Source organism: Bos grunniens, chromosome 3 (genome assembly GCF_055505025.1).
Source record: "Bos grunniens cultivar Pamir isolate PY7600 chromosome 3, Bosgru_T2T1.0, whole genome shotgun sequence".
NCBI classification, from domain to species: Eukaryota; Metazoa; Chordata; class Mammalia; order Artiodactyla; family Bovidae; genus Bos; species Bos grunniens.
The window spans coordinates 82,275,135-82,293,739 of record NC_141167.1 but is presented as its reverse complement, the minus strand read 5'-3'; the positions used below and the strand labels follow the sequence as shown (position 1 = coordinate 82,293,739).

General features: G+C 38.2%; 1 long non-coding RNA gene and 1 pseudogene across 1 annotated transcript in view; one reads left to right on the top strand and one right to left on the bottom strand.

Moving 5' to 3' along the window:
- The window catches only part of LOC147375928 (uncharacterized), a 381,799-nt gene extending 373,566 nt beyond the window's left edge, over positions 1-8,233 (top strand). Inside the window, exon 4 of the long non-coding RNA XR_015161619.1 lies at positions 7,866-8,233. This is a non-coding gene — a long non-coding RNA (uncharacterized LOC147375928). The remainder of the gene's footprint in view (positions 1-7,865) is intronic.
- Positions 8,234-17,421: 9,188 nt separating this feature from the next.
- LOC147375927 (mitochondrial fission factor-like) lies at positions 17,422-18,318 on the bottom strand (annotated as a pseudogene).
- Positions 18,319-18,605: the final 287 nt, after the last annotated feature.

Below are 18,605 nucleotides of genomic sequence, written 5' to 3'. Positions count from 1 at the left end.
TTTTCACTTTCATGTATTGGAGAAGGAAATGGCAACCCACTCCAGTGTTCTTGCCTGGAGAATCCAAGGGACGGGGGAGCCTGGTGGGCTGCCATCTATGGGGTTGCACAGAGTTGGACACGACTGAAGTGACTTAGCAGCACTGATGTCAATGAAACTTAAACATCAGAGTTTCTTACTATCTGGTATTCATTCCGATTTACCCCACCTGAGACATTATTACTACTTTAAAAAAAAAAAAAAAGCTCCCCCCAATATAATAGTTTCAGTTCTTATGATGATCTATTCTTGCATTTAAAGAATCATTGTTTGATGTGAAAGTTGGACCATAGAGAAGACTGAGAGCCAAGAATTGGTGCTTTTGAATTCTAGTGCTGGAGAAGACTCTTGAGAGTCACTTGGACAGCAAGGAGATCAAACCAGTCAGTCCTAAAGGAAATCAAGCCTGAATGTTCATTGCAACGACTGATGCTGAAGCTGAGGCTCCAGTACTTTGGCTCCCTGTTACAAATAGTCAACTAGTTGGAGGGGACTCTGATGCTTGGAAGGACTGGGGGGAGTTGGTGGCAGAGGATGAGATGGTTAGATAGCATCACTGACTCAATGGACATGAATTTGAGCAGACTCCAGTAGATAGTGGAGGACAGAGGAGCCTGGCACACTGCAGGTCTTGGGCTCGCAGAGAGTCAGACATGACTTAGCAACTGAATGACAATAATAACCCATTGTTATAAACCTGAATCAAAGTTTGAAATAAACATCATGCCTACTAAAGAAGAAAAGAAATCATAGTTTGCCTTTATAGTATATCTTTATTGTTATTATTTAATATTTGTCTACCAGAGAGAATAAGAATTCTTCTTTATCACTGTTTTATCCTAAGGGCCAGAAACAGTGTCTGGCCTAACAGGGATGTCAAGTAATATTTTCTGGATGAATGAACATCACTTTAGATAATGATCTTTCTTCTCTTCCATACACAATTTTCTATTTAGTCAAAAGCATCACAGTTGCAGGTACACTGTGTTCTAAATATATTTTCTGTAGAATTGGAGGTAAAGCAGTTTATGACTGTTCAGCATAACATTGCATTAAAAATAACATTTGTTGTAGAGGCAGGATTACTCTGAGATACCTGTATTTGTAAACCCTTTACAGCAAGTAAGATGTATTTCTTCAGAGATCATTTCCTTAATAGGATTTCAGACAGCTTTTGGAAGCAGCTAAAATAAATTGCTTTTAAACATTTGTGTCATATCACATTAAAAAGGGTTATAGATCAATATCCACCATGTGCTATAATATATACCCTCATCCTATAATAGAATTAATCTTAGATTAAAAAGAGAAATTCTTTTCTGATCTTCCCACCAACCTACTCTTCCTTCTCTTCTTGAAAATATGAGCTTTTCAAATGACATATGACTAGAAGAATCCATTATAAGCATCCACTGTTGTGCCTGCTCTAAAGTAATTTGGTTCTGCATTAATAACTCCCACTTCACAATCTCTTGTAAGCTCAACTTAAATGCCTGTGTCTTAAAAGTGATTGCTTATTTTGTACAGGAATGTTTGATCATCCAAGTTTTCTGTGTTTCATCACATGGTATAAAGAGTTGGTACTGGACAAAGTTATAGAGAAGGTCTATCAAGTTTGCCCCACCATTCCTTCTCTGTACCTCTAGCTTATTATCAGTAGTAATATTTTATTTTAGAACCATGGATTCTTCAATATTCCCCTATCAAATGCTAATACACTCAGAATCCAGTGGAGAGAGCAGTCATATTAATAGATAATTACAATTCAGTGTAATCAGTTGTATATGAAAATTTAAAATTCTATGTGAGGAAGAAGAAAGGCTATTTAGAAATATTTGACAGAGAAAAAAAACGATATTTTGAATATTTTGGAATATGAGGATCCCACCTGTTAGAAAAATGGATGAGACAATATTTTCACAGGACAAGGCCATTTGAGTTATGAAAAGAAGTTCAGGACTTCCCTGGCGGTGCAGTGGATAAGAATTCATCTGCTAACGTGGGGGACACCAGTTTGACCCCTGGTCCAAGAAGATTCCATGTGCCACAGAGAAATTAAGCCTAGTTGCAACGACTAAGGTCTCACTCTAGAGCCGACAAGCCACAATGACCAAGCCTGTGTGCTGCAACTACTGAAGCCCGTGAGCCCGCAGGCCTCAACTACTGATCCCAAATGCTACATCTACTGAAGTCCATGTGCCTTGGTCCTGTGCTTTGCGAGAGAAGCCATCACAATGAGAATCCCATGCACTGCCCCACTTGCCTCAATTAGAGAAAGCCAGTGAGCAGCAACAAAGACTCAGCACAACCCCACCCCCAAAAAAAGGAAGTTCAAAATCACTAAAAAAAAAAATAATAATAATACAAAACTGAAAATAGAGGAGTTACCAGATCAAAAGAGGCCTTTTAAGACCTGCTAAGGAGTTAATTATCTGTAGACAACACAGAGACTGAAGAATCAAGCAGGAATCAAAATGAAATATCTTATTTATTAATTTACTCTAATTTATTTATATTTTATGAAGGAATATATGACAGTTATGTGGAGAATATACTCAAATGATGAGGCCCAAGTTACAATATTCCACATTAGAAACGAGGAGGCCTACACTACCAATGAGCTAAAAGAATGCAGAGGAGGAGGAGGAGAGGGCAGAGATGTGCTGGTGGATGTGCAAACTAGCTCAAAACAACGCCTGATTTGTAGCAATGGCCTAATTCTGTAGTGTGTAAATGCCCCTACCATTGCCAATTACAAACTGCTTTACCAACTTCAAACTGTGTGATCACTGAAAGCAGAGTTGGGAAGAGGTGTACACAATCAGCTCTGCTGAGCTAGTATCAGCTAGCTTCAGAACAACACTAGAGATATCTGAGGTACAATCAATAAAAGGTGGACATTGATGGAATGCAGTAGATAATGGAGAAATGCTTGTATATAAATCCAAGATTTCCGTTTTGGGGAAGAAAATGTGTCAATATTTTAAAGCTTTTATTTTATTCTCAGATGGCTTTGTTCTCATCTAAAAAGTAATAGCAACAACAGTAATAATGTTTGCAAAAAGAAACCTTTCAAGTAAATATTTGCATTTAAACTGACATCCTCAAAAACATAGTATCTTAGAGACATATAAACAATAACGTGAGGAAGTTTAGTAAAGCACACCTAATTGAAAGTTTAGCTGAGTTGCTTCATAAAATTGCTGCCTTTGCATCTGTTTTGTGTGGCCAACCAGGTCACAGGGCTTGAACTGACACTGGCCCCTCCCAAATAATGGACACAAAGTCACAAGACACAAATGTAAGTTCCCGTTATGATTTTCCCAAGATGCCCTTTTGATAAGCACTCTCCTGCCCCCCAGGCTTCCCTCATAGCTCAGTTGGTAAAGAATCTGCCTGCAATGCAGGAGACCCCGGTTTGATTCCTGCATCAGGAAGATCCACTGGAGAAGGGATAGGCTACCCACTACAGTATTCCTTGGCTTCCCTTGTGGCGCAGCTGGTAAAGAATCAGCCTACAATGCAGGAAACCTGGGTTCAATACCTGGGTTGGGAAGATCTCCTGGAGAAGGGAAAGGATATATACTCCAGTATTCTGGCCTAGAGAATTTCATGGACTGTTATAGTCCATGGGGTGGCAAAGAGTCAGACACAGCTGAGCAACTCTCACTTCACTCCTACTTCCCAGGGCCTTCTCCTAGTCATCCCTTAGGTAAGACTTCTTAGGGAACTCACCAAAACCCCACACTTTCTGGTTTGAATTGACAAATCTACCCTTAACCCTGGTGGAACTAGTGGTAAAGAACCCATCTGCCAATGCAGGAAACAGAAGAGATATGGGTTTGATCCCTGTGACAGTAAGATCTCCTGGAGGAGGACATGACAACTCACACCAGTATTCTTGTCTGGAGAATCCCATGGTCAGGGGAGTCTGGTGGGCTACAGTCCAAAAAGTTGGACACAACTGAAGTTGACTTAGCATGCACCCTTGACCCAGGAGCTTGAAGGAACTCTACACACAGATCCTAATACAGGTATGTGCCCCAGGTCCTGCCCTATCTCTGACTGCACCTTGCCTTGACTGGTTCCTCCAAGTGTATAGAGTACCTCCTCCAGGACTTGCAAGTAATAACCTTCCATTTTACTTTCCCTTTGCTCTCTTTATTGAACCATACAGTCTGTCACTCTTAGGCTCTATTTAATAAATATTAATTTAATAGAGTCACAACATCAGTTGGGAAATGTTTGGTGTTGAGGGTAACAGAATTTAGGCAAACTTCAATGATTCAATTCAGATCAATAATCTCCAAACCATCTACCTCTAGCTATTAAGGGTGTTAGTAAAGGTTAAATGCTTTATTTATTCAGGTTTTGAAGATTTTATATAATAATTTACTTTGTGAAACTAAAGCAGAAATAGACTATACAGTATTTTCCAAAATTAAGTTAGAAAAAGTTTCTGTTTTTACTGAGTATCTATATTGAAGGGCCAGTGTTCTGGGGAATAAAGAGTTGATGCAGGCTATTCTGTTAATTGAATCAACATTCACTATATTACCAATTTCAAAATTCAGTAACTTACTTATTTTAGAGCTTCCCTGGAGGCTCAGCTGGTAAAGAATCTCCTTGCCATGCAGGAGACCCAGGTTCTATCCCTGGGTCAGGAAGATCCCTGGAGAAGGAAATGGCAACCCACTCTGCCTGGGAAACCTTATGAACAGAGAAGCCTGGCTGGCTACAGTCCATTCGGTTGCAAGAGTCAGACATGACTTAGCGACTAAACAACCACTACTGCTTATTTTTACATCATGAATAAGTATGGGGTTTTATTGAACCAGCCTAGCAAAGTATAAAAGTTTAGATACTGAGTCCATATAGTTTCTTGCAGGTCTACACCAAAACCAATTGTTTACTTTGTAATTTGAACTCTTGAAACTGTATATATAATATTACTAGATATCCTAATGCAAATATTGCCACTACCGAAGGTATCCTCTTCAAGGGATCTTAAGAGATGTCAGTTGTTGAAGGCATTTTCTTTCCATGCCATGTTATAAGTGAACTAATAGATTAGTTTTGACAGTATATACATTCAAAAACAAGTGACCAGGTGAAACATATGAAAATTGACTGTTACTGAATCTTAAATGCTATCCTTGACAATCGGATAGTACCTTGTCAAGGACTTCCCTGGTGGCTCAGACCGTAAAGCATCTGTCTACAACGTGAGAGACCTGGGTTCGATCCCTGGGTTGGGAAGATTCCCTGGAGAAGGAAATGGCAATCTACTCCAGTACTCTTGCCAAGAAAATCCCATGGACGGAGGAGCCTGGTGCAGGCTACTGTCCATGGGGTCCAAAGAGTCGAACACAACTGAGCAACTTCACTTTGCCTGAAGAAATAATAAATTCATAGAAGGATACGTGCACCCTTTTTTCCAGATGGAAAACAATAAGAGCAAAGAACCAATAATAGTTATGAGGCACAAGCAAAGTAACATTAATATTTCCTCATCTAATTCTATAACACTCTTATGATGAGTTATATGTATTATTACCTCTATTTTTATATGAAGAAATTCAACTTGTGGAATTTAAATACTTGATATATGAATTGGTTTCTGTCAGAATGATAAATGTTAATGTTCTTAAGCAGTGTATTTTATGCATATTCTTATCAAAAATTAAAAAATTACTCAGCATTTTTCTCTATATGGAAATATATATGTTCAATCAAGGATACACATTCTAAGAGGGAAAGCTAACAAATTCTTAATAAATGAATGAATGAGCATTCCAGTGTTTCTCAGCGCAAGCAGTATTTTTTGCCTATCCAATCCCAGTCTTTCCTCTTGACACATTCCTTTTTAAAAATGTATTCATTTTTAATTGAAGGATAATTGCTATACAATATTGTGTTGGCTTCTGCCATATATCACCATGAATCAGCCATAGCCATATATATGTTCCCTCCCTCCTGAACCTCCCTCCCAACACATTCCTTTTCATTTCAACTATGTTGTCAATTCTGATAGATAGATAGATAACCTGTCTATCTCTCATGCTATGATTATTACTTCTTTCTGTTGACTATTATATCTTTCCTATTACTTTTTCTTGTTTTTCTGCTCTTGGCCTTATTTAACATATTCTTTGGGACTGTTAAATGTGGTGTTTTTTCATTTTTCAAAATTATTTAGGGGAAATATACTTTGCAAATATTCAAAACGATAAAATACCATTAACAGTAAATGTGGGCAAATATATGAACCTAAAGGAAATGGCTCTGCTTTAGGTAAAGCAAAGTGAGGTCAACCATGAACATTATTCCAGAAGAACCTGTTATAATTGTTGAGAGAGGCAAATGTCTCCTAGCTTTATTTATCAGAAATGGAATTATAAGACTGTTTTTTGACTGCTGGTGTCCACAGATAATTAAAAATGAAACATAGAAAGTCCTTTCACCTAGAAATAATTATTCAAAGCTGACTCAGACTTGAGGAATTATTTGTCTGGTTTATAAAGAAGTTCAGTGTACATATTCTAACACTTATAAAGGTCCCCATTCCTATTACCCAGATAATTAAAGGCAATTCCTGCTATGAAATCTAGAACATATTTGCTTGAGACCAAAATTTCATGATATTAAATAAATTCAACCAAAATTTACTAACTTGCTAAGAAAACTGAAGTTTTAGACTTAAATGGTTATCTTTTAACTAGATATCTATCTTTTAACTATCTTTATGCACAATTTAAAAGAGCACAGTGTTAAAATATTACTTAAATATTTCTGCTGTATTTCCTGTTCCTAAAAGACATGGTCTTCAGTAATTCCTATTTGTACCTACAACCCATAGTTGATTCCCTATAAACACTTGCTTGTTAAAGTATTGTATAGTCGAAATGAACATTTATGAGGTTTATGTAAATGAACAGTCAAAAGTATGTGAAGGATACAGATCTTGAAGTGAGTATGCAACAGTTAGTACTATGTTTTCTAGGGGACACTTTAAATGGCATCAATAGACACTAATAATTTGACTTTTTATCTATGTTTATTGATTTCTGCTGGTAGCAAGTCAAATGGCAGTACAAAGTCATAAAGAGAATTTAGAGTAGGACTTGGAGAGCTATGACACTGTTTAGGAGACTCTCCATTTTAAATAGGCAATTTGTCAGCAACGTGACCTTTAAAATGGCTTTTTATGTTGTTTTCTTGTTTGCCTTTTTAAGCAATTCACCTAGAAATGGCATTTTTTTTTTTCAGGAAAAATCTATCTTTTCTTGACTAGAACATTATTCAGGACAACTAATCTTAAGGGTACAAGGAAAACAAGATAATGAAAATAAAAATATGGGAAGCATGTGTTAGATATTACACTGAGAGTTCAGAATTTGGCAACATAGTTACTAAATAATTTTAGTTACATTTAAAATCTCTACTTGGTCTTCAAACAGACAAAATAAACCACACCCTTGATAGGGACTGCATACATAGTTAGTGATAGGATTAATTAAGATTATTCTTAGAATAAAACTCTATTCATTTTCTGAAAATAATATAACAGCAATGTACCACTTTTGAAATGGAGCCAGACCTTATGGGGCATTCCCAGGACAGACTCCACCCCTTCGTGTCCTCAGCCTTCCTTTTGTCTATAGAGAAACTTTAGTCAAAGAATAAATTTAATCAGAGATGTGAGAAAATGCAGACTCAAAGGAAAACAGTCCAACAAGACCAAATAACAGAGGTTGAGTCATTAAATAAAAGGAACTTTTGTTCTTCTTCAGAGACTATAAATAATATTCTGAACTGTTTTATAGGTACTGAAACCCTCACCAGGTGGAAGAAGTTAACCACATGATGACCAAACAGTAGCCATTCATAAGCTGCCACAATTCTGAAAACTGGCCTTGGAGAAATGGAAACAAATTGACCTTGGACCTGAAGGTTAACTGTATTTAAAAGCAATCAAGACAATGTTGATTAGACTACTGTATAATTATTTTCAAGATGACTGTTAGAGCTGACTACTGTGTCTGCATGTAATCTCTTCCCCCTGCCTATACACCCCTGAAACTCCCCTTTAAAAGCTTTTGCTTTTATACAGGGGAGGTGACCTTTGGATATAAGTCCACCCTCTCCCTCAGCTTTCACCCTCCAGAATAAAGTAAAATTTCCTTTCCACTAACCTTGGCTCTTGAGTATTGGCTTGTGAGTGACCAGCAGTTGGACCTGAGTTTCATTAATATTTTAGCTACATCTTTTCAATATGAACAAAAATTAACTGGTGTTTTTAATGCCTAAAATCATACCCATAGTTTCTATTTTGTCAGTGTGTGGGGCATATTGCCATTAACTAAGCACATAAGCTATTCTGCCTCATTTTGGTGGGTATTCATCATACAGATGGCCATGCAAGAGTCTGTGGAAAATGTCTAAGTGTCCAATCCACATTGCCAGTGCACCTCCTCACAAAACATCAAAGACTGTCATTATTCAACACTGTGAAACATGTTACCATGAGAGTGCCTTTTAAAATAGATATTAAAATGGCAATTTGATTTATAAATTAGCCATGCTTAATAGCTATAGGATAATTCATGCAGTTGTACTAATGAAGTATTCATAACTCTATATACACACTGCAGAAATGAAAAATCAAGATTATCCTTCATCCATTTTAGGCAGTTGTCTGCAGCCTTTGACATTGCCATTTGGCCTAAGGACATTACTGAGGGGACACTAGAGACACACAAATCTATCTGCTTTATCTATGTGCACAGAAAAAGCATTCTGGGTAGAGGTTTCAGTTCAGCACATTCGTTACCTTTTAATTGCTTCTAAATTGCATGGTAACCTGTCATATCAATAGCCAAATGTGTTTAACTGAAATCAGCATGGTTTGAGCAATACATGCTGTGAAAAACTTTTTCCTTCACTTAAATATATGTATGTGTGTCTATTTGAGCATGCTTGTGTGGTTACACCTGCTATTATAAAACCAGGTAGACCTAATAAAAGAGAAAAGCAAATGTATTCTAGAAAAAAACAATTAAATAATGAACACAGACAAATTCCATCCAAACATTTCTAATGTTATACATGATTAAATATTATATAACCTGGTACAGGTTATATAATAAAAGTTTTGTTCAACAGAAACTATTTACAATGCCAGATGTTCAACATATCAGAAAAAGCATGAAAAGATACTGTGCAGTTAAGCAATTTAAAATTTTAAGCTATATAGAAACATTTCACTAAAAGAAAATATAAATTTGAGTATCTTAGGCTAGGCCACAGTGAGCACAGTTTCATAAAAAATTTAGCACCACATCGACTACTGTGAGCACCAAAGTATACAAATTATTCCCTTAGAAGACTTACTAAAAGCTATTTCACAGTCACATGTAGAATGTACACACTTCATCCTTACTTCAAAATAGTGCAATCATAAATCTCACATTTCTAAGCTCCCAAAGAAAAATACCATCATTCAGAACCTTAAGTAGAGCTTTCAGTCCATCTTACCAGTTTACAATCTTTCCTATCTCCATTTACACAGTTCTGTAAAACAAAATAAAAATTACAGGCAAAGGAATTAACACATTTTCTCCTTTCACTTCTTTAGTCTGCTCTTTATCCCATTGAAACTTATTTTCAGAAAAGGGGTTGGGAACAGTGAGAAATGTAAATGCTTCCAAAATGAGAAAAGCCCAGCATATCAAGTTGGTCCAACACCTGACGAGAATATAGTGGTACTGTGATAAACTTGGCTATCGGGGGTAACAGGTGTAATCTGACATTTGGCATCACATGAGGAAGTTTAAATCAGCCTCCCTGCTCTTTAAATATTGATTTAGTGGGGTGTATAGAAGATAAAGCAGAAATACATGCTTTTCTGGAACTCTCTTGCTTTTTCCATGATCCAGTGGATGTTGGCAATTTGATCTCTGGTTCCTCTGCCTTTTTTAAAACCACCTTGAACATCAGGAAGTTCACAATTCACATATTGCTGAAGCCTGGCTTGAGAATTTTGAGCATTACTTTACTAGCTTGTGAGATGAGTGCAATTGTGCGGTAGTTTGAGCATTCTTTGGCATTGCCTTTCTTTGGGATTGGAATGAAAACTGACCTTTTCCAGTTCTGTGGCCACTGCTGAGTTTTCCAAATTTGCTGGCATACTGAGCACAGCACATTCACAGCATCATCTTTCAGGATTTGGAATAGCTCAACTGGAATTCCATCACCTGCACTAGCTTTGTTAGTAGTGATGCTTTCTAAGGCCCACTTGACTTCACATTCCAGGATGTCTGGCTCTAGGTTAGTGATCACACCATCGTGATTATCTGGGTCGTGAAGATCTTTTTTGTACAGTTATTCTGTGTATTCTTGCCATCTTTTCTTAATATCTTCTGCTTCTGTTAGGTCCATACCATTTCTGTCCTTTATCGAGCCCATCTTTGCATGAAATGTTCCTTTGGTATCTGTGATTTTCTTGAAGAGATCCCTAGTCTTTCCCATTCTGTTGTTTTCCTCTATTTCTTTGCATTGATCACTGAAGAAGGCTTTCTTATCTCTTCTTGCTATTCTTTGGAACTCTGCATTCAGATGTTTATATCTTGAGAAATTTGTATGTAGGTCAGAATGCAACAGTTAGAACTGGACACGGAACAACAGATTGGTTCCAAATAGGAAAAGGAGTTCGTCAAGGTTGTATATGGTCACCCTGTTTATTTAACTTATATGCAGAGTATATCATGAGAAACCCTGGACTGGAAGAAACACAAGCTGGAATCAAGATTGCCGAGAGAAATATCAGTAACCTCAGATATGCAGATGACACCACCCTTATAGCAGAAAGTGAAGAGGAACTCAAAAGCATCTTGATGAAAGTGAAAGTGGAGAGTGAAAAAGTTGGCTTAAAGCTCAACATTCAGAAAACAAAGATTATGGCATCCAGTCCCATCTCTTCATGGGAAATAGATGGGGAAACAGTGGAAACAGTGTCAGACTTTATTTTTCTGGGCTCCAAAATCACTACAGATGGTGACTGCAGCCATGAAATTAAAAGACACGTACTCCTTGGAAGGAAAGTTATGACCAACCTAGATAGCATATGCAAAAGCAGAGACATTACTTTGCCAACAAAGATTCGTCTAGTCAAGGCTATGGTTTTTCCTGTGGTCATGCATGGATGTGAGAGTTGGACTGTGAAGAAGGCTGAGCACTGAAGAATTGATGCTTTTGAACTGTGGTGTTGGAGAAGACTCTTGAGAGTCCCTTGGACTGCAAAGAGATCCAACCAGTCCATTCTGAAGGAGATCAGCTCTGGGATTTCTTTGGAAGGAATGATGCTAAAGCTGAAACTCCAGTACTTTGGCCACCTCATGCAAAGAGTTGACTCATTCGAAAAGACCCTGATGCTGGGAGGGATTGGGGGCAGGAGGAGAAGGGGATGACAGGATGAGATGGCTGGATGGCATCACTGACTCGATGGATGTGAGTCTGAGTGAACTCCGGGAGTTGGTGATGGAAGGGAGGCCTGGCATGCTGTGATTCATGGGGTTGCAAAGAGTCGGACATGACTGAGCGACTGATATGATCTGATCTGATAGAAGATAAAAAGTAGTAAGTCCAGAGCATTTAGTTAGAAATGAAGAAAACCATCAGAAGGAACTGTGATCATCAGTTAGTGAAGTGGGAAGAAAAAAGAGAGTGAGATTCTGGAGGTCAAATAAAGATGGACTTCATGAAGTTGGGACTTATGCTGCAGATAAGTCTAACACAGAGACTGGCAATTTATCCTTGAATGTTTCCATATCTAAGTTATATTTGATTGGCAAAAATCTTTTGGTGGGGTTCTGGAGGCAACAGGGCATTAGGAGTTAATGTGAAGAGGAATGTAGACAATCAGTATAGAGAAATTTTTCAAAGTGTTTTTATGTTAAGAGCAGAGAGTTTGTACAATAGTTGCAGGAGGATTTGGGTCAAGACATAATTTTTCTTGAAGATGAGGAATATGTTATTTGTAATGTTGATGGCGAGAATTAAGTTGTGAGAAAAACTGATGATGTAGAGATATTCAGATCAGATCAGATCAGTTGCTCAGTCATGTCCGACTCTGCAACCCCATGAATTGCAGCACGCCAGGCCTCCCTGTCCATCACCAACTCCTGGAGTTCACTCAGACTCACGTCCATCGAGTCAGTGATGCCATCCAGCCATCTCATCCTCTGTCATCCCCTTCTCCTCCTTCCCTCAGTCCCTCCCAGCATCAGAGTCTTTTCCAATGAGTCAACTCTTTGCATGAGGTGGCCAAAGTACTGGAGTTTCAGCTTTAGCATCATTCCTTCCAAAGAAATCCCAGGGCTGATCTCCTTCAGAATGGACTGGTTGGATCTCCTTGCAGTCCAAGGGACTCTCAAGAGTCTTCTCCAACACCACAGTTCAAAAGCATCAATTCTTTGGTGCTCAGCCTTCTTCACAGTCCAACTCTCACATCCATACATGACCACAGGAAAAACCATAGCCTTGACTAGACGAACCTTTGTTGGCAAAGTAATGTCTCTGCTTTTGCATATGCTATCTAGGTTGGTCATAACTTTCCTTCCAAGGAGTAAGCATCTTTTAATTATTAAGAGGGTAAAATCTAGGAATATTCTTGAGCAGACCCAAAGTGTGCAGATCTAGCACACAGATAGAAAGGTTCTCAATATTTTAGGGAAAGTGATATTTATCAATTGAAAATGAGGACAGGTAGACAGTATGAGTTGTTTTTGTTCAGTCGCTCAGTTGTGTCTGACTCTTTGTGACCCCACGGACTGCAAAATGAAAGGCTTCCCTGTCCTCCAACATCTCCCAGAGCTTACACAAACTCATTTCCATTGAGTTGGTGATGCCATCCAACCATCTCGTCCTCTAATGTACCCTTCTCCTCCAGCCTTGAATCTTTCCCAGCATCAGGGTCTTTTCCAATGAGTTTGCTCTTCGCATCAGGTGGCCAAAGTATTGGAGTTTTAGCATCAGTCCTTCCAATGCATATTCAGGATTAATTTCCTTTAGGATTGACAGTTCTGATTTCCTTGCACTCCAAGGGACTCTCAAGAGTCTTCTCCAACACCACAGTTCAAAAGCATCAATTTTACAGTGCTAAACCTTCTTTATCATCCAACTGTCACATCCATACTTGACTACTGAAAAACCATACCTTTGACTATATGGACTTTGTTGGCAAAGTAATGTCTGCTTTTTAATATGCTGTCTAGGTTGGTCATAGTTTTTCTTCCAAGGAGCAAACATCTTTTTATTTTGTGGTTGCAGTCATCATCTGCAGTGATTTTGGAGCTCAAGAATATAAAGTCTGTCAATGTTTCCATTGTTTCTCCAACTATTTGCCATGAAGTGATGGACCGGTTTCCATAATCTTAGTTTTTTGAATGTTGAGTTTTAAGCCAGCTTTTTCACTCTCCTCTTTCACTTTCATCAAGAGGCTCTTTAGATACTCTTCACTTTCTGCAATAAGGGTGGTGTTATCTACATATCTGAGCTTGTTGATATTTTTCCCGGCAATCAGATTCCAGCTTCTGCTTCATCCAGCCCAGCATTTCTCATGATGTATTATGCATATAAATTAAATAAGTAGGGTGACAATATGCAGCCTTGACGTACTATTTTCCCAATTTTGGACCAGTCTGTTGTTCCATGTCCAGTTCTGACTGTTGCTTCTTGACCTGCGTACTGGTTTCCTAGGAGGCAGGTAAGGTGGTGTGGTATTCCCATCTCTTTAAGAATTTTCCATAGTTTGTTGTGATCCACACAGGCAAAGGCTTTAGTGTAGTCAGTGAAGTAGATGTAGATGCTTTTCTGGAATTCTCTTACTTTTTCTTTAATCCAACAGATGTTGGCAATTTGGTTTCTGGTTCCTCTGCCTTTTTTTAAATCCAAATTGCACATCTGGAAATTCTTGGTTCACATACTATTGAAGCCTAGCTTGGAGAATTTTGAGCATTACTTTTCTAGCATGTGAAATGAGTGCAACTGTGCAGTAGTTTGGATATTTTTTGGCATTGCCCTTTGGAATTGGAATGAAAACTGATCTTTTCAAGTCTTGGGCCAAATATGGAAAACTCAGCAATGGCCACAGGACTGGAAAAGATCAAACAGTATGGGTAGAAATGCAAACTGAGATTGCTTATAGGAGAGTGTGTGAACGCTGATTTCTGCTACTTTTCCCAATGTAATAAAAAGCAAAATCATAATTGTGAGGAAGAAGGAAGGCATACTGGATGTTTGAGGGGAAAAGTAAAGAATGGGTCTCTTAGAGAATGAGAGAGTGAAATGTGAAATTTTTTCTTCGACTTTGCCCACTTGGATGGGAAAATGTAACACCATTGCTGGACAAACTTAAGGTTTCACCTGTATTTAACTGCCAATAATTGAAAATGTGATCAAGCTCTATGATTGTACTGTTTCTGCAGCCAGACTTAGTTTCTAGGGTGTTGGGTGAAAGGTAATAAAGCTGGATTTAATCCAGGATGAGATTTTTTAGATGGTGTAAGGAAACAGATTGTTTATGAGGCAATGACTGAGAAACTGACTAGACCATGAAATCTAAGTTGATGAAGTTCAGTTCATGCATGAACTGAACTGAACTTTTGTGACCCCATGGACTGCAGCATGCCAGGCTTTGCTGTCCATTAGCAACTCCCGGAGCTTGCTCAAGCTCATGTCCATCAAGTCAAAGTTGGCTAAGGAGGGAAAGAAAAGCACAAGGAGTTAAGAGGGAGTGAAAAATATAGAGAACACTAACAAGGAGGTTCTAGTGATATCAAGAACTGTGAGAGGATTGTGAGATGGAATGATAGGAAGCTGTTGTCAGAGACTAGAAAACTTGAAAATAAAATCATGGGGTGAGCAGTGAATTAAACTATCAATGACTAGACTATGATTATGAAGTAGGTGACTAAAATAGTGTCTAGGAGAAGGTCATTGTAGAAGATGAGATCAAGAAACTAAAAGGCCATAGAGGGAATATTTAGGTGATTCTGGAAAATACAAAGAAACATGACAAGAATGTCTGCAATTGACAATGTGCCCAATGAAGGAAAAAAGCTTAAAACAGTGAACTCTGGAGGCAAGCTGGGCTCTTGGAGGTCAAGTTCAGTTTCTAAGACATGAGACAAGAAAACATAGCATAGAGGAAAACAAACTGGATTGGAATTCAAGCTGGGGTTTCAGTCCCAGCTCTAAACCAAATAGTTTATGTTCTTGGACCACATATCAATATTTCTGAGTCTCCAGAGTGTGATGTATTACATTGAGGCACTAAATTACATGATTACTAAGCCACCATTCAATGCTAAATACACTATAACTATAGCAACTATTTTTGTAAAATAGAGAAGAAAGAGTTGGTGAAAGAAGGTGAGGCAGGATAAATCCATTTGGAAAAGAGTTAAAATTCTCTCTATAATCTTCTTTATAAGACAGTAAAGAAGCACTGGAGCTTTGAGTCCACACCAAGTAATAATTGTAATCACCACAATAAACACTGCTAAAAATTGGTAGAATTGACTACATTACAGAACCTCCCTCCTCCCATATATAAAATTGAGGTAATAATATCAATTTAAAGTGTTCTGTGAGAATTAAATGAGAAAATAATGTCCAATTGTAGTTTCATGAGAATATTATATCAGCCCTTCTCTCTCCTGCCTACATGATCATTTCCCTCTTCTACCATTAGTTGACACATATTTTATTTTTCCCATTAAAACAAAATAAACAATCTGAAAAGGCTATATTTTATATTATCCCAGCTATAAATATGACCTTATGGAAAAGGTAAAACTATGGAGACAGTAAAAATATCAGTAGTTGCCAAGGGTTAGTGGGATGTTAGTCATTCAATCGTGTCCAACTCTTTGCAATCCCACGGACTGCAGCCTTTGTCCATGGAATTCTCTATGCAAGAATACTGGAGTGGGTTGCCATTTTTTTTTCCCCCCAAGGGATCTTTATGACCCAGGGATTGAACCTGGTCTCTTGCATTTCAGGCAGATTCTTTAAAAAAAAAATTTATTTTAATTGGAGGACAATTACTTTACAATATTATGATGATTTCTGCCATACATCAGCATGAATCAGCCATGGGTGTATATGTGTTCCCCCATCCCAAACCTGCCTCTTACCTCCCTCCCCACCCTATCCTTCTGGGTTGTCCCAGAGCCCTGGCTTTGAGTGCCTGGCTTCATACATCAAACTTGCACTGGTCATCTATTTTACATATATACATCTTTCAGTGCTATTCTCTCAAATCATCCCACCCTCACCTTCACCAACAGAGTCCAAAAGTCTGTTCTTTACATTGATGTCTCTTGCTGCCCTGCACGTAGGATCGTCATTACCATCTTTACCATCTGAGCCACAGCTACAAATAGACAAAGCACAGAACACTTTCAGGGCAGTGGATGTATTCTGTATGGTACTATAATGGTGGAGGCATGTCATTATACATTTGTCCAAACCCATAGAATGTATAGCACCAGGAGTGAATCCTAATATAAACAATGGACTTGGCTGATAATGATGTATCAGTGTTGGTTCACTGATTGTAATAAATGTACCTCTCTTGTGGGCGATGTTGATAGTGAGGGACATAGATAGTGGGGTATGTGGAGAGTGGAGGATGTTGAGAATTGGGGAGGCTGTGCATGTGTGTAGGCTGGGGAAGATATGGGAAATTTCATTAACTTTCACTCAGTTTTGCTGTGAACTTAAAATTGCTCTAAAAATAAAGTTTATAAAAACAAGAACAAACAAAACCTGACTGATTAACAGTCTTGACAATCTCTTCCCCTTTGATGGATATACAACTCACCTAACATTTTTATTTCTAGCCCAACTTTCTTTTCTATATCTTTACTGAGATAATTTTTTTGTTCCTATTTGCACCAAAATTCCTTACACAGTTGTCTATCCTTATTGCTTCCAAATAGTCTCCTCAATTTCTCTTTTAAACCAACCCCTAATGGAGGGATTTTCTTTCTTCTTGAAATTATTTTTTCTAAAAGTCATCAATAGTATTTATGTTTCTAAATCTAATGACTTAAGTTTCTATGGTTGCTGACCTAGCAGCAGCATTTAGTACAGTTCTTCATTCTCTTCTTAAAACATTTTATTTGTGGCTTCCTGGACACCACATTTTCATTGTCTTCCCCTTATCATTTTGGTTGACTATCCTCAGGCTCTTTGCTGATTCTCCCCACCCGCACCTTTTTTTTTTTTTTTTTTTTTGGTTTGTTTGCAAATTCTTTACATTTCCAGCCGTTGAAACAGTATTTCTGAGGATTGAGGTTACCTCTAGTGGCAAAATTAGAGCCAGCTATTAAGCAGCAAGAATGCCACAGTAAATGAATACATAATCGGTTCTCTTTTAGCACCTTCTGTGTTCTCTTACAGAAGTTGTAGATGTCTATTTAGTTTATCTGTTGTCTTAAGGAAGCTGCAGTTACAACAATTATGTCATCTGAAGTTGTTTCAATCCTTCTATCCATATTTGAAATGCAATATGTGGAGTAAGTTCTGATAAGCTGTTTTGGCCAACAGCATTTTCATTCTTAGAGCAGCACTTCATTTTTATCCCATGCTTTGTATGGATTTTTTTTTTTTTTATTTTGAGGGGTTGGAAAAGATCTTTCTAAATCCAGAAAATCTAGTGATCTTTCAGTTAGCATCAACAAACAAGGTGGTGTTTTTAGTGCCAGAGGTTTAAAGGAAGAGACTGTATAAGGTCAAGGTGTGCTAGTCCTGAAAACGCAATCTCTTCGTTAGTTCCTGCTACAATGGTTCTCGATGCTATCTGGCACCTGCAACATCACGCTAGTGTTTGAAACTCCTTAGCATCATTGTTCCATGTCAGCATTTGGTGGCGTTTAATTTTTCCACAAACCTGGTTTGCTCACTAAGACTTTTGGTGTATTCCATTTTATACTGAATTTGATTAATTTCTGCCATCTCAGCTGCAAAGGGAGAAGGGAATGCTTCCCCACTCACTAAATGTGGACCAACTACTGCTTGCTTTTTAGCATTATCTGCTCCTGTGCTTCATATGAAATCCTTTAAACTTGCCTCCATAAGCATGTGCTGGATTTAGAGTTACTTTTGTCCCCTTGGGCCTGGTGGAGGGTCGCCGGCAAGTGCTGCTGCCCACAGGCTCCCACCCACAGGCTCCCAGACATGGGGGTGGGCACTGTCAAGGGCTGTTGGCCGAGCACACAGAGGCCCTCCCTAACTTTGAAAACTGAAGTGCCCTGAGGTTCAGTCCATGTGTGTTTTCCCTTCTCTATTTATATTTACAATATTTTATGTTCTTGGTGATCTCATCTAGCCATATGTTTTAAATATTTTTTGTAGGCTAATGGCTCCTATATTCCTATCCCTTGTCCATTTCCTATTCTTGAGCTTCAGTTATCACAATTATTTCTCATCTCAAAATGTGCCACACTTATAGTTTCCCACATTTCATTTAATGACAAGTCCATTCTTTAAGTGGCTCA